Raw genomic sequence first — 11,912 nt, 5'->3', positions numbered from 1 at the left:
TTAGAATGTAAAAAAAACTATTTTATAGTTGGTTTGTGTCATTTTATATAAAAACTATTTGTTTCTGCATATTAACTCTATGTTCCACTCTTATTTGCAGCAGGTTTTCAATTGATTATCATGAATTTTTAGGTACTCAATCATATTATCTTCAAATAATGTGTTTGCTATTCTCTTGTAGTTACCTCAAGAAAAGCAGGCAGGAAGGTACTCTCTGAATTCTTTCATGTTCAAAACAATTCATTTTGCCCTTCTTTTTTGTTTTTAAGTGATTAATTATACATATTTATGGGGTACAGGGTGATGTTTTAATACATGTGTACACTGTGTAATGATCAATCATGGTAATTAGCTTTTATTCTCAATGAATAGCTTAATTCATTAATTTAACTAATGAATAATTTAAAAAATTATTGGATCATACATTATTTGAGGATCTTGTAACGGTTGTTCCATCTTCTGACGTTGACTTTATTTGCAAAGTCTGAAATCAACCTGATTTTTCTTCCTTATGTAGGACTCTATGCTTTGACTATATACCCAAAAGATTCATTCTTTATCCTTAAAGTCCCATACTTTTAGTAAGGAATATTTTCAGTATTGGCCATTCTGGGTTGGTTTTCCCTGGCACAGTGTTCCCAATCATTATGTGGGTTCAAATTTTTTATCTCCAGAAATCATGTACTTTTATTTGCCTGACTCTGATATCTACCATCCTTCTCTTTTGTTGTTTCTATCCCGTCTGCCTCTAACCATGATTTCTGTTGTCCATTCTCTCTTCTCTTTTCATTTTATTTTCATTTCTATGATGGCTTTTTTAAAATTTTCACTTTTTTCCTAAGGTCTTCCAGCCCCAGTTTCAAAGATTTCTTTTAGTATGTCATCCTCCTTTGTCCATTTCTGCTTTTTTCCTTTTATAAAAGTGATTGTCTCGTTAAGATTTCTACCTAAAATTCATGGCAAAACATTTGTCTCAGTTTTCACCTACTCTGCATTAACGTTTTTCTACAGAGTTATATGTCAGTAAATTTTAGCAACCTTTTCTCCCTTTTACCTACAGTCTTTTACATTGGTGTGGTGTCAAGTTCATTTTTAATTACTCATTATTGAAGGAGTTGAATTTTGGTGTCAACCAACAGTTTCTGCAACATTTCTATGGAACATGGAAGCAGGGTAGTCTCCTAAGCTGTCTGAATTTCACAATCTGCAGGCACATTCTTCTTGCTACTGCAGAGACAAACCGCTTCCTACAGACTTAGTCCAAATTGTTCTTTGTGTACAACCACTTCTTTTTTTTTTTTAGTTCTTTTTTCCTTGGTTCTTGATTCCTTTTTTGCTTTTTGGGATTCAATGTGTTGATTATTTGTACAAATTGGAGTGCTTACATCCTACTAATTAACATAGCTTTCACCTCATTTGCTTAGTCACAGTGTTAAACACTTGTGTTCTACACTTGATAGATTTGACTTACACCCTGGCCATATGCTCCATAGGTGTGGTCCCACCATTAACCTCCCTTTACCGAACCACCTCTCTCCCTTCCCATCCCCCGCCCCTTCCCCCCTTCATCTTAGGCTATAGTCGTGATTCATTTTGTACCACCATTTCTTATGATTCACTGAACCAAATTGGGCTTAGAGTTTCTGCCACCAGCCCAGCTCATCACCAGCCCGATTACCCCATCTTTTCTTGGCCAAACATTCATTTTAATCACTTGTGAATCACTTTTTTTTAGGATTGATATCTCTCTCTCTCTCTCTCTCTCTCCCCCCTCTCTCCCTCCCTCCATATATAGAATTTTTCTTAACCTCCAAAATAGTCCCTCACAAGGAGCTTTTTTTCTTCTTCCAGCATTACTGGGGTATAATTAATGAATATAAATTGTTATATTTAAGGTGTAAGAGAGTTTTGTCAAATCTGCTGTCACTGAATTCTCTTGGTCCTGTCCTTTTTCCTCAGGTGTATTTTGCAGCTGTTATTTGTAGTTTGCTGATTATAGCTGTCTCCTCGTTCCAGCAAAAATGTAATTAGCTGGAGTTCTTTCTTAAATTCTGTGTTCAACTTTTGGATAATTTCCAGAAGGAAAGGAGTATAATCCTAGCTTACCTTAATTAATTTACATGAAAAGCCCACATAAGCTGCTTTCCAATGGTAAAAGACAAGTCACCAAAGTTCATAGCATAACCACTTTCTCTTAATTACAGAATTTTCACAAAGGAATAACTCTTATTTAACTATGTTTTATTTCAAGCACACTTATTTTGCTTTCATCAGTGACTATATTCCTTATTCACCAACCTTGGCCCATGTATTCATTTATTACTGTTTCTAAGAGGCTTAAAACTATACAAATATATTATCTCACAGTTCTGCCAGTAAGAAGTCTGGCAGAACCTCTGGTAGAGTTTCACAGGGTGTCAACAAAGCCACACTCCTTACTAGAGACCCTGAAGAAGAATCTCTAAGCTTCCAAGCTTAGTCAGATTGTTGGCTGAGTTCAGTTTCTTATGGTTATAGAACTGAGGTCCCCAATTCCTTGCCCAACTATTCAACCAAAGACTGATCTTCACTCCTAAAGGCAGCCCACATTCCTTCTCATGCTTTTATGTCCCTCCTCCAGCAATGGCAGATTGATGTCATCTCACTATTAAATATCTCTGGCTTATCCTTTTGCTACACCTCTCTGATTCCATGGGAGGAAATTCTTTGCTTTCAAAGACTCAGGTAATTAGACTACATCTACCAAGACAACTCAAGATAACCTCTCTATTTTAAAATCTATAACCTTAATCACATTTGCAAAATTCCTTTTGTCACGTAATGTAACATATCCATGGGACTGGTGTTAGGGAAAAGAAATTTCACAGAAGTCATTTTTCTCCCCCAGACATCCTGCAACTACATCCAGCACTTACCTTATATTTGAGATATTACAAGAAAAATTCTCACAAAGACATACTCTCCTTCAGTTGACTAACATAACCTCAGTATTCCACCATTTGGCAGACTGGAAAGCCCCAAATATTTGAAAACAAGTTAATAAAATTGAAATTTGAAGAGCCAAGTGCATTAGTGGCTAATCCATACAAATGCCAAATATGAGGATGAGAATCTTAGCATAAGGGTCTGCGTTTTCAAGTTGTCCTCAGGTTCTCCAAGAAAGCTAAGAAAATGGAGATTTGAAAAACCAATTTGATAAAGAAAAAAGCATTCCCCTATCACTGTGGTTAATGTATGAACACACCAAATACAAAGGTTAGGACCTTAACATAACAGTCTGAAATTTCTTTTCAAAGATTTGTAACCTCACTTTCGCCATGAGTAAATATTGGAAAATATAAACTGAGAAACAGTCTCTAAAAATAATTGGTGAGTACATTTCCAAAATGTCAAAGTCATAAAAGACAGGAAAAGACCAAGGAACTATCATGGACTGGAGGAACAAAAACAAAATGTAATAAAAAACCCTGGATAAAATTCTGTAAGATAAAAGGGGGAAATTGGTAAAATGCTCATGAAGTCTCTTAAATAACAAAATTGTGCTAATATTAATTTACTATTCTTGATAATATCCCAGGGACATGTGAGATGTTAAAATTCAAAGAAACAGGACAAGGTACACAAAGGAGCTCTTGCAATTTTAAGTCGAAAATTAGTTCAGACTAAAAGTTAAAACACAAAAATTAGGAATAATAAAAAACTTTTTCTCTTTCCCCACAAACATCACACAAAGCCAACAGAGTAAATGAGAAAATTTTACTTTCAGCCAAAAAAAATCAGATATAATCCATACAGAAAATTTGCACAGGAAAATTACAACAGAACCAGTATGGAGGGAAATGAATGGGAAGCCAGTCCAGTGCTCTGATAGCTTATCACTGAGGTGATAAAACTATCATAAGAGATACCAGATCAGAAGACAAGATAGAGACTGAAGAAACAGACACCACATGGGGGGAAAGCATAGCTAAGATATTCCGAAAATGCCAGCAAAAACACACTCTGATGACACCTCCCTCAAACAGCAGGGTCAGAAAAATCTAACTGGTGACATTTTGAGGAATCTGACACAGTGCTGATACATAAAGTATAAAAAACAGTAGAAAAGAAAACTTACCAAATGCACAAAATGTATCATAAGTAGGTAAAATTTTTGATTAAACATCTTTCCATGAATGTAAGAACTTAATAAAGCCATCACTTCCATGCAAATAAACACGAAACCTGAAATATCAGAATTCAAAGAAACAAGTAAAGAAACAAAGGATGAGCCCTGGCTTCCCAGCCAGCTAGCCTCCGCCGAGCCTCTCGGCCGAGACTTCAAAATGCCATCTCAGATGGAACACACCATGGAAACCATGATGTTCACGTTTCACAAATTTGCCGGGGATAAAGGCTACTTAACAAAGGAGGACCTCAGAGTGCTCATGGAGAAGGAGTTCCTGGGATTTTTGGAAAATCAAAAAGACCCTCTGGCCTTAGACAAAATAATGAAGGACCTGGACCAGTGCCGAGATGGCAAAGTGGGCTTCCAGAGCTTCTTTTCCCTAATTGCAGGCCTCACCATCGCGTGCAACGACTATTTTGTAGTGCACATGAAGCAGAAAGGCAAGAAGTAGTCAGAACCGAGCAAGTACTCTGCCCTGAAAAGTGTTCTCTCAAAGGATTGCTTCAGACATCTGCCCCACAGCTTCTCCCTGGATAAGGATTTCATGAGCAGATCAGGATCCTTAGAATATATACAAATAAAATCCAACTCCCATTTGTCAAGCAGAGAAGAAAAAGTTAATTAAATGCCAGATGAGCTTTTGTTTTTTACATTGTTTGTATCCCTTTGCCCTCTATAAACATAATCCTTTTTTTTGTTTCCAATTTTAAAAAAAAAAAAGAAAAGAAACAGAGGATGAAACACAACTTGAAAGAACTCAAGCAAGAAAGTGAAGATAAAAATAAATCCATCCCTAAAAAAAACCTAAAATGATAAGGGAGGATAAATCCTGTGACAAATACAGTAAGAGACAAGCTACAAAGAAGAGTAAATAGCATGAAAAAAATAAAGTTTAAAAGAAGTAGAAAGAAAATATTAGATATAGAAGACAAAGAAAGGCGATCCATTAGATTTGTAACTGTAGTCCTGAGAGAATAAAACAAATACAATGGAATAGACAAATATTTAAAGATGTTATTTATGAGACATTTCTGAATGAATGAGCCTACTTATTAAAAGGATATATTATTAGAGAAAATTAAGTCAAAATTCTCAACAGTATAGTCTGTCTTTTCCTAAGGGGATGTTAAAAAGAATAATTTGTGAAGCCCAGCAAAAAGTCAAAATAACATCTTGTGGGGGAAATGCAGGCTATATTCTTATAAATCCACAATCTTCTACAATAGTAGAGGATAGTAAAGCAATACCTAGAAGGTCCACAAGGAAACAAAGCCTGAGCTAAGGATTGTATATTCAGCCAAGCCATCGTTCAAGTGTAAAGGTTTTCTCTAGCCAGGATTGAACACACAAGAACTCAGGAAAGCTTGTCCCATAAACCTTCTTGAGGAAAATACATATAGATTCTACTCTAACAAAATCAGGAAAACTGTAGGAAAAGACTATCAATGAGTACTGAAACACATTTCTCTGTAGAACCGACACTAAAAGTGGAGATAAGGATGAACAATCACAATGTAAATATTATATGTTCTCAAAATGTAGAAATGTATTGAGAAAATGCTCTCTCAAATGTTTTTATGAGACAATTCATAAAAACAGGAGGGGCATAAAGGAAAAAGGTAGAAAGTAAATATGCCGATTGCATTATCTATAATAGCTGGGATTTTTAAATACTATTCCAACCTCATATATGAATAGAAACATAGGCATACTTAATATAAGAGTAAATACGAAGAAAGATCATATCATTTACTAACATCAGACAGTGAAAGAAAGAAGAGGACATATGGAGAAAGATAAAACATGCTAATTTTATCATTTCTTTTAGCAGGATTGATACTGTACAGCTAAGTGTATACTGTACAATTATATTCATAAATACAACCACTATAAGGAAAAAAAGAAAAGAAACCTTCTGAAATATTAGAAGACGTACAGAGAATACAATGCAAACAGATCATACATTATGGTAAGTTTTCAAAAGTGTCAAAAATAAGAGAAGGTTAAGATTTTAAATATGTACAATGTCTAACAATTAAGTTCACAAACTCATCCTAGAAAAAGTCCTACATAGCTCATTGCTGACTATCACTACAGTCCCCTTCGAAGTACTCCCCTTGGAAGTTATGCACTGACTCCAGTACCACTCTTCAAAGCAATTTTGGAACACTTTTTCTGGAATAGCCATCAAAGCTGTCATTATATTATCTTTGATGTTCTGAATATCATCAATATGTCTTCTTTTCAATATTTCCTTTATCTTTGGGTATAGAGAAATGGCCAGATCAGGTGAGTAGGAAGGGTGTTTACAGCCTAAAACCTCTTTCAGAGACAGAGCCGTGTGAGCTGATGTATCGTCGTGGTGGATGAGCCACGCCATTCTCATGCCAAGATTTTCAGTTACAATTTTCCTGTTTCTTTACAGATGTTTCCTTGGTCTTCTATGCTTCTCAGAGTCAGCTGATGACTCTGATGCACAAATCACCAGATTTTTGCAATGTTTTATTACTTCTGCTCATTACTGGCCGCCCTGACCTCCCTTCATCGCTGGTGCTTTCTCTCCTTTCAGAAAAACATTTAATCCATTTATACCCTGTTGTTTTCCACGTGGCATTATCCCAACAAACATGTTTCTGATTTCACTTTCACTCTTGCCAAGTTTAACAAGAAATTTAATATTGTTCATTGCTCTAACTCAAGCTCCAATATTCTCACAATGGCACACAAAACCATGCAACAACAACAATATACACTACTGGGTAAGGCACTGCCACACCTTGACACAAACACAGCTGTGAGACCCTGACATACCCAGGTTATGAAACCTTATCAAGTTGTTTGGACAGTGCTGCCAATGTAAGCACACAGTGGCCAGTTCACAAACTTAATCATCAGACCTTATATTTATATATATGCATAAAAAAAAGTTCTAGAATATACTTTACCTTAAAAGAGAAAAAGACGGCTGCCTACCTAAGGAAAGAGGTAGGACAAAGACTTTAGAGTAGGTACAAGACATATGTAGTAAAATAATGAAATAAATAATCCTTACTGAAATTTTCATTTTATTTTAGCTTTTATACCCAATCAAAAACTGAAATAACATGATGCAAAAGAAATTCAGTCATTAAAAACTAGGCCTACTTTTAGCTGTTGTGCATTCTCTATATTTTGCAATTCATACAAAAAGTGATTTTTAGGTATTTTTGCAAAACTCGATTATTTCAACGTTTTTCACCAAAAAAGCCGTTATAAGTTGAAATGTTTTTTCTAGGGAAAAATCATTCATTCAATTGAGTTCCTTGGGCTCATCTCAGATGTTAAAAATTAATCATTATGATGAATAAACAGATAATTAATTTATAAGAAAACCATTAGTCTTCTTTCCCATCCTCATATAATGAATTAATTTTACAACTCTGAGTAATGACAAAAGGCCTTTGCAAGGTTTTTCTGAAGTTAAAAAGAAAAGAACCTTCATTGTTACTCTTCTTAAGCATGATAATCGTTGGGAAATCTCAGCAGTTCAGCACAGCTGCCCTTCCAGGTACACGGGATGATTCACGTCTTCACCTTAGAACATCTGCACACTTTAGTTTACTAAGGCATTATGTCCCAAGACCATCTGAAATCTATTATTTGAAGTCACTACAGAAATTATTTTTCTCCTGAACAATTGCATTTGATTAGTAAGATAAACACAAAGACCTGTATGAGAAAAGTTTTCATGAAAAGTTTTTATGGGACAAACTTAGCTGTTATTCCTAAAACAAACACTCTGGCAGGGCTTATGGCATCCTACAAATCCAATTGGTTTTAGCCAAAATTATTTCTTTTATTTTTGCTTTACAGCATTATTGATTATATAACATAATGGGAAATATTTAGGACTTACCACTGGAAACTGTAAGACAGAACACTTTCAAGATCATGTGGCAGAGAAATGTAAGTGAGAAGACCATAGGCGTTACATCCCCTGCTGATTCCAGGAGTGTGAAGAATCTTATCAGGACTCTGTTCTCTTGCCTCCTTAACTTTGGTTCTATTTGCCTCTACTTTGCTGCAAATCAGACAGGGTTTGTCTGTACAACAGCAAAATGGTTGTACATATTCCTAAAACCGTATGGATTATAGAAGTCACATACGTAAGGACTGAATCGGCCAACGTGAGTTACACACCCACCCCATACTGATCACTGAGGGCAGCAGGTTGCAGGGGCCGAGTGGTGAGCCTGGAGAACAGGTTATGGGGGGTTAGGAAACAATAGGCTGTGCCAACTGCTATGAAATGGAAAAGAGGTGGCTCCCTAGAAGAGAGAAGTGAAAGAAATTTATCAGTATATTGTCCTCTTCTCTTATATCTGATGCTAGGATATCTAATTTAGTGAAAAGAGCTACACACTCTCTGGGTGAAGGGCACACTTATGTGTATAACTCTGAGTCTGTACAAAAACAAAGGAGGTAAACAAAACATGTACACCCCCTAATATTCTGAATTTTTTAAAGGGAAAAGGAAACGAACTCCAAATATAAAAATGCCTAATAGACATCAAAAATAAATAATTACAAGCAAGAAATCTAAAGAAAAGATTTCTGAAACTAATTTCTTTGAAAACTTCCATAATCACCCTTTAGAACCCTGGGTTATTTTAGAAAATGTCATCTGGTTGCAATTCAAGGAAATGGGTCTTTCAGTGGCACTTTGAATTTCTCCATAACAGTCATTTCCTCCCTTTAATTGGCTCCAGAAATGCCTTCTACTTCTAAAGGCAGAAACAAGCTGGCATCCTCAAATCAAGTGGCAAGGACAGGCACATGCCTGAGCATAGAAGATTCAAAGGTTATAAGAGGGCCTGGTGCCTGTCCCAGCGGCCCTCCAGGCCACAAAGTCCTGACCTTTGCTTTAGGCCCAATATCATCTGGGTTTTGCTGGGTTTGGGTCTTCAGAAACTTGAGTCCTCCTCAATTCCTGGCTGCTTGCCACTGCTCCTCCAGCTCTATCATGGTGACACTTCACATGAGATCACAGTTATAGTATACCAAGCACACGCATGTACTTGTAAACTCCCTTTGATGTGGGTATAATTCTCATTGTGTAGAGATTAAAAATTGATGTTCACTGGCTCAGCACCCATAGCTCAGCAGCTAGGGCACCAGCCACATACACTGGAGCTGGCAGGTTTGAACCCAGCCCAGGCCTGCCAAACAACAATAACAATTACAACAAAAACAAAAAAATAGCTGGGCTTTGTGGCAGGCACTATAGTCCCAGCTACTTGGGAGGCTGAGGCAAGAGAATTGCTCAAGTCCAAGAGTTAGAGGTTGCTGTGAGCTGTGATGTTACAGCACTCTACTGAGGGCAACACAATGAGACTCTGTCTCAAAAAAAAAAAAAAAATTGGTGTTCAGAGAGGTTAATGAATTGCCTACCATTACATAGGGAAGCACTGAGTCAGGCCTTCTGCCTCGGTTCTAGGTTCTCTCGGGCCCCGCTCACCTCTGCCCGGCCCTGGCCGCTGCTCTCAGCCTCACCCATCTTTTCTGATCTTGCCTTCTCATCTCAGCTTCCTCCCAAACTCTCACACATGGCATAAATTTTTTCACAATATGTTTTCTCTTTAGCAAATAGGGCTGTTTTTGTAGTGAGGCTTTATTTTGTTTGGGTTTCTTTTTTTTAAGAATTAAGGTATGTGGATGTGGAAAAAAAAGGAATCATGAAAGAGAGAGAGAGGGACAACTGTCCCACCAGCACCATCAGTAATGCTCCTTGTCCTCACAGAGAAAAAAGAAAAGGTTTGAAAATGGCAGTCAAGAAATAATGCCTACAGTTCAGGGGGACACAATGATAAAAGAAAACAAGAGACTGCTAGATTTTTAAATAAAATAATTGAAATGAAAGGCACTTGGGAAAGTACAGGAAAATAATATCTTGTAATTTATTTGCAATGTATTTAAGCTGCTTAAGTTTATGATTTATTAAGTAAGGTTGGGAATTCAGCCAACTCCCAGAGACATAAACAACCAAAATTCTCTGTTTAGCTTATGATGGATAAATCAATGCTAGTAATTAATCTGTTATAATTTTCCCTTTTGTTGAAATCCTCAGAAGCCCATAGTGTGCCTCAAGTTGATGCTCTCCAGAAAAAAAAAAAAAAAAAAAAAAAACCACCTTATAACAAGCTTCTATACTTAAGCATTAAGCAATCACCAAAAAACTAGACTTAAATGTGAGTCTTTACTCATGATATCTCAAAGTTAGAATAAGACTCTGTGTGCGTATAGATGAGAGAGAAAGAGAGAGAGAGAGTGTGTGTGTGTGTGTGTGTGTAAAACCATTTCTGAAATTCAAAGGTATAAGTTTGGGGTGGTGGTTTCTGGAACAAATGGATCAAAAACTGAGTTCAAACAGATTAGGAAAAAAGCGTTCTCTGCGATGATTTTTTATACAGTAAAAGATTCTAGCAAAACTCTATATTATTACATAGGATAATAATTATAAATCTTCCCAAATGCCTGGTATTTTGTAGTTTAGTTTACAAAGTATATGGCATGGAGTAGAATGAGTTACTAGATCCAAAGATTAAGCTTCTACTGCCAGTCTTGCTAGAGTTACTAAGACTGTGTGACCTTGGGCAATGACTTCATCTCTCTGACATTCATTTTCACGTCTCTGAGTGGGAAGGTACAACCTGCTACAGAGGATTGTGGTGACGAAAGCCTGACCAGGGAGGTAACACAGTGGCAGAGTGACTCGCAGCACACGGTTCCCTCTTCCTTCCCAATCCATTTTAAGACCTAAGCAAAATCAGTGAAACTTAAAATGTTTGAACATAAGTGGATTCCAGAATAAGAAAAATACTTGAACATGCATATTTGAAAGATAATAGTATTAAATGATTTCAATTTTGAAAAGAATAGTAATTGGAAATGGCCTAAGCCATTTCCCGCTTCCTCGGGCGTGCCTGCACTTCCACATTTTTGTAACTGCTTGGGGTTATGGATTTTAGTTTTAATGTAAATATTTGTTTTTGCCTGATACAATGTTATTTCTTTGAGAAGATTTTCTCTGATAAAATTGTCACTTATTATGCAATCATCACTGGCAATTTATTTCTTTTGAGAATTTCTTCATCTTTCCAAAGCCACACGAGCATGGTTAACACTTCTTATTCAAAACACATCAATAATGTGGGAAGCCAGAGAACACTCATCTTTATTTTTGTCAGCTCATTTTTGTACTTGGAATATTAATGAAGAGTTTATCAGATATTCAAATAATAATGGAACAATATTTATGAAAGTCATTATGCTCAGAAAACATAGAAAAAGATCCAAGATACTTACAAAGGAAAAAAGAACATTTTTAGATAATCTTGTTTAAGTCTTCAATTTCTAAAAAAAATTTACTGTGTGGCCAGTATTGAAGAAAATATACTAAATCCAAACACAACATCATCGTGAATACAAAAGGATAAGACAGTGAAGGTTATGCCAGCTCCTTATTCCACAATTAAGAAAAATCCTTGTTTTGAATATTCTCTCTCTCCCTAACAAGGTAAATTATAATTCACCTTAAATGTCATCTGATCTAAAGAACTTGCCTAAAATAAATTTTCTCTTTTTCTAACTATGCTGAATTAGTGATTCATATCTTCCCTATTTGGAAGATAAAATATCATATTTGAGTTGAAAATAACTTCTGATAGGCTACATAGGGACATAATACACAAATTAAAGAAGGGTA

At 36.0% G+C, this 11,912-nt stretch overlaps 1 pseudogene; it reads left to right on the top strand.

Annotated features, from left to right (window-relative positions):
- Window positions 1–4,325: 4,325 nt before the first annotated feature.
- On the top strand, window positions 4,326–4,619 carry LOC100953046 (annotated as a pseudogene).
- Window positions 4,620–11,912: the final 7,293 nt, after the last annotated feature.

Source organism: Otolemur garnettii, unplaced genomic scaffold, assembly GCF_000181295.1.
Source record: "Otolemur garnettii isolate 467f Iridium unplaced genomic scaffold, OtoGar3 scaffold00048, whole genome shotgun sequence".
NCBI classification, from domain to species: Eukaryota; Metazoa; Chordata; class Mammalia; order Primates; family Galagidae; genus Otolemur; species Otolemur garnettii.
The sequence above is the reverse complement of the archived record's forward strand: the minus strand, read 5'-3'. Positions and strand labels throughout refer to the sequence as shown.